The sequence below is a fragment of the Triticum aestivum genome, chromosome 1D (genome assembly GCF_018294505.1).
Source record: "Triticum aestivum cultivar Chinese Spring chromosome 1D, IWGSC CS RefSeq v2.1, whole genome shotgun sequence".
Lineage (NCBI taxonomy): Eukaryota > Viridiplantae > Streptophyta > Magnoliopsida > Poales > Poaceae > Triticum > Triticum aestivum.
The window spans coordinates 113,869,918-113,874,821 of NC_057796.1; the positions used below are offsets into that span (position 1 = coordinate 113,869,918).

The 4,904-nt window shown below is 49.5% G+C and overlaps 1 long non-coding RNA gene across 1 annotated transcript; it reads right to left on the bottom strand.

The window, feature by feature from the left end:
• Positions 1–749: 749 nt before the first annotated feature.
• On the bottom strand, positions 750–4,881 carry LOC123180652 (uncharacterized). The gene is made up of 3 exons (XR_006491173.1): positions 4,165–4,881; positions 3,926–4,085; positions 750–2,458 (listed from the first exon to the last, which is right to left on the bottom strand). It is a non-coding gene; the product is annotated as an uncharacterized lncRNA (long non-coding RNA).
• Positions 4,882–4,904: the final 23 nt, after the last annotated feature.

Here is a 4,904-nt window from a genome sequence, read left to right on the forward strand (position 1 = left end):
ATGCAGTCTATGTTGCCAAGCATCCCTGGGAAGCCCCTTCTGGCATTCATCACCAACAAACGGGTTGTATCTTCAGCTGTCGGCTTTCTCAAGTACTCAGGGCCAAACATAGCAATAACAGCCTTGCAGAACTTATACAGGGACTCTAGGCATGTAGACTCGCTCATACGGATGTACTCGTCAATGAGATCACCGGGCACTCCATATGCAAACATTCAGATGGCGGCAGTGCATTTCTAATAAGAGGAGAAACCGATCTTGCCGACGGCATCCTCTTTGCACTCGAAATACTCATCATAGCCGACCACGCCCTCTCTAATGCGGTTGAAAAGATGCCTACTCATACGGAAACGGCGGCGAAATTTTTGATGTTTGAACAACGGGTTTGTTGGATCAAAGTAGTCCTTCCAAAGAAGGAAATGCCCGCTCTCTCGGTTGCGATTCAACGCCGGAAGGAGGCCCGGAATGGAGCCACAGAACAACGGCCGCTGGCTGTTGAGGTGATAATGGACCAACACGGCAGCCAATATCTCCCCCTCGTCGTCGGACGACGAATCGTCAGAGTCGCAAAGGAAATTGTGGAAAAAGAACTCGTCGGCGGAGTCCATTTCGTACCTTGGCAAACTGTCGAACAGTTTGCGGGCATCGAAGAAGGAAACGGCCGGCGAGGGGAGTTGCGGCGCGCACGGACCAGCTAGCTGCCCTGCCGGCGTCCGACGAGTGGGCCGGCGTCCGACAAGCGTGGCGGTCGGATATGGCCGTGGCGGCGAGGCGGCTTCTTGGTTGCGAGCGGCTGTGCGGTGGGGGAGCGGCGGTGGGAAGCAGTTTGCTCCCCGGCGGCAAGACGACGGTGGCGGGCGACGGGGGAGTGTGCGGCGTTGCTGGGCGGATATGGAGGCGGCGGCAGCTGGCAGAGTTGCCGGCAAAAATGGGCGGCGGCGTCGGCGACGAAGGAGGCGGGCGAGGGGTTGCTGTTGTCTGGGGGTGAGGGGGAGGCTAATGTGCCACCGACCAGCGGGCCCGGGAAGAGGATAAGGCGAGCGCGCGCGTCCGTCGCGTGTGCGCGCCGATGCAAATCCGGCTCAAAGATGGGCAGGAATGGATCGCCCGCGGACGAAAAGCGGACGCGCGTCCGTTTGGGTCGGCGCATTGGGCCGCCTTTTATGTCTGCGCCGATCCAAACGGATGGCGGCGGACGAAATGGGTCGCCCCATTGGAGTTGCTCTAACCAGCACAAGTAGTAGTTTGGTTTTTCGTAGAATCGTAGAACGAACCACCTACGGAGTAGAATCGTAGAACGAACCTCCTACGGAGTTCGCTCCTGACATTGCTCCGTAATGAACACTCCGAGTTTGGAGATCAGAAAATGGACTAGACTCTAGTCACTAGAGTCCTGAATTTCTAGTATCTCGGATGCTGTAGAAACAAATAATGGGTCTTGAGGTTCATAGCCACGGAAGGCCTCTAACAAGATGGAGACATACACATGCCCCTTTGGGCGCCTGGGATCAGGTCTGTGGTGCTCCCAAGACAACTGACTCCTTGGAAAAAATGAACAGTATCACCGCCTTTCGAGCCAGTGATGATCCCTCGGATGACAGATGAAAGCAACTATCTGAATGGTAGTGCTAAAATTACCAGGCAATAAGATACCGTTCTAATCATGGCGAATGCTGAACGTCGGCAACTTTTTATCTAGCTACAGCACTTGTACATAGGTGAGTGCCAAGGGAACAGGGAACACCTTGACATGATGTTCCAGGCATATCCTGCCAATTTTAGAACATTTATCTAGCTGCTATGACCTACTACATATGAATGATGGTCAGGAAATCAGTAAGCTGAGTCAAAATAATTCATGATCTCGCCTGTGGCATAGCTTTGGGGTTGAGATTGCTTGCTCCAGGTCTGCAAGATGAATCAAAGGAAAAATCGGCACCTTCTTCATAAATCATTAGATTCATGCGGGATATCATGTCGGTAACATGAATAGTATCTGCTCAATATTTTTTTTTTCGAAAAGGTAGTATCATGTCGGTAATGATCTTTATCTCATCTTTTCAAGTGGAATTTCCGAGCCTCCTTGCACTTTTACTGTTCTGTATACACAATTTACATAATGGAGGCAGCTCCAAGATCAAGCCGGTGCAGGGAGTCCTGGGACTGAATTAAGGGGGGTAAGCAACAGGAAGACCAGCCAAATCTACAAGATACCAGCACGTATCTAACTAAAAATTTAGTACTCCTAAAACCACAGAGACCCACCTCCGGAAGGATGCAAATACTACTGCTGTATGACAGACGATTGACAGTTTCATACCCCAAACAGAATGCAGTTAGGTTGTCAGTGTCGCGGATATCGGGTACCCACAAACCCTCATGTGCGCGCCACACAGTGGCTCCTTGCCGGGAGATCACCTAGGCATCAGCATGTCCAAGAATCATCCAAGGCTCCTCCCTGGAGATACAAGCGAAGCACGACTAAGAACACATCCAGGTAGGTCACTGAGAGGTGCTACACTCGCGACCCTTGGCTTCCACACCAACAAGAAGGTATAAGGAGATATCAAGACATCCACATCCTTCCCGGGAACGCCCAAGGCGTGGGCTCCCGTGAACGAGTCGTCCCCTGGGAACGAGCATTCCGTTCCGCGATGCGCCAGACCCGGCCCATCAAGGGGACAGCGCCCCCAGCGCTACAGTATCCTGGCAAGCGACGTAGCAAACCACAGGCCTTTACCACCGTGTGGCGTGCTAAGGTCGTTTCCCTCTTAAGCGGTGTTGACGCGCCGGATGCTTAACCCCTTTTACCGCGCGCACGGCATCTGTTAAGGTACGTGGCGCAGTAATAGGAGGTAGTTACACTAAACGGTAGTGACATGACGTGTGTCCGTTCCCGGACTCGAGAAGAAGACACATGTCCCCCGCATTTAATGCAGGTATGCGGTAGATGTTTCACTATGGAGGTGTTTGGTTCAGAAATGGAAACGCAAACGTAAATGGAATCAAATGACACTGTTACTGTAAACGGTATCGATCAAAAACCAAAACTGTTTGATTACTAACTGTAACGTTAATTAATACAGCAGCGCCTGGTCCTGCTTTTCTTCTGCTAGCTGCTTCCCGAGCCGAGCGCACAGCCCGACCATTGGCGTACCATCCTCATGACCTTCTCGCCCTTCCCCCTAATCATCTTGACGCCTTGGAGGATCCTGCACGCCTCGCCGATGGTCTGGCCGAGAGGAATCTCGGTGCGAAGGCGAGGTGTTAGGCCCAGTACTTCGACAAGCCGGAGGCTACCCAGGCGGCCGCATCGACCGTCGCTGGCTGCGTAGCTCCAGATCAACGCCAGTTTGAACCAGCGGCGAAGGCGGGGTTGAGGATGAGGTCGCCGCCGTCCTTGGCTACGGGATTAAATTGCTCGTGCCATGGGGATTGGTGGGCAGAGATGGCGTGGATGTTCGGGAAGAAGACGACAGGGTCGACGGGAGGGAGAGAGAAACGGCGTATCGCTTTCTGATTGCGCCCGATTTCTCGGGTATCAGTTTTGAATAGGGCGGGATCTATTACCGGGGTTATCAAATTACGGAGCAATCTAAACAAACAAGATTTAGCGCTATCTATTACCATCGTTATGAGATGACGTTACAATTGCACGAACCAAACACCTCCTATATGTATACAGTATTTCCAATACCATTTGTAGCTACTGTGGTGATCCCTTGCACTATAAAAGGAGGACTAGGCTACTGTATGGAGGGAGACTTTTTTTGGGACAAGCTCAGATCCTAGATAGGCTAGACAGAAAGGATAACCTGCCCGTTCCCTTCCCAGGACGAGCAGCCACTTTATCAGCTTTGTAATCTCCTCCCACCAAAGAAACCAACCAGTAAGAGTAGGGTTTTACGCATCATACGGCACGAACCTGGATAAATATCAATGTCCCCAACAACTCTGGTCGGCGTTGCATCCGCATTCGCCGCGCCACCCTTGAACAAGCAAAAGGGGCAGAGCACGGCCCCAACATAGGTAAATGCTCCAAGATGGCTAAACATTTCACTGAGTGACTTGTTTAATTAATTCCTCTGCAAATAAAATTGGTGACATTAGTATCAAGACCAGTTGCCAGTTAAATGTATGAGTAACCAAGATAACGGAAACTACCTCTCTCTTTTCCATGGAGACTTCAGTGAGAGCGGAAAGGATTCTTGATATCTCCACAGTGTTGCCTGTGCACTTTCCCATTATTACTCTTGCAGTATCTAACATTTTCCCAGCAAATCCACATCAGAAACATTTCCAGAGCCTGCCATCTCATTGTCACCCTTCCTATCCTCCTGGTCTTTGTCATTTGAGGGTTTCCCTGCTCAATGAGTATATCAGTATAAACCATGGCAGGAAGAAAAAGCACATTGAACTAGAAGATTAATTATAATAGTGTTGGACTGTTTGTGAAACAAAAAACAGCAATAGAAAACAATGAGATAAATGCATATGCTTAAATCATCCAACTTAACCAGTCTAACATGCCATTGACCAATACAGTGGTCCATCTAAAAATACATTAGCTAAAATTCTGATAGAAATGTGAGACAAGAAATACTCACATTACATTACTGCATAACTCACGTACCATATATAATTGCAAAAAGGTGAAACTTGTATGTTGTGTAAAAGTTAGCACACACAAGTACACTGGTTAGACAGCTAAATAGAAGAGAACTGAATGAAGCCAGTGATTCAAGTATCCATGTCTGTTTAATCTGGCATTGCGTGTGTCAAGAGGCGCAAAAATAAAATAAAAAATAGCTGGCACATGGCACCATACACAAGCCCAAAACATGGACAGCCCATAAACAAGCTCTTTTAGCATCTATCTATATCTATATCTATACCTATACTAA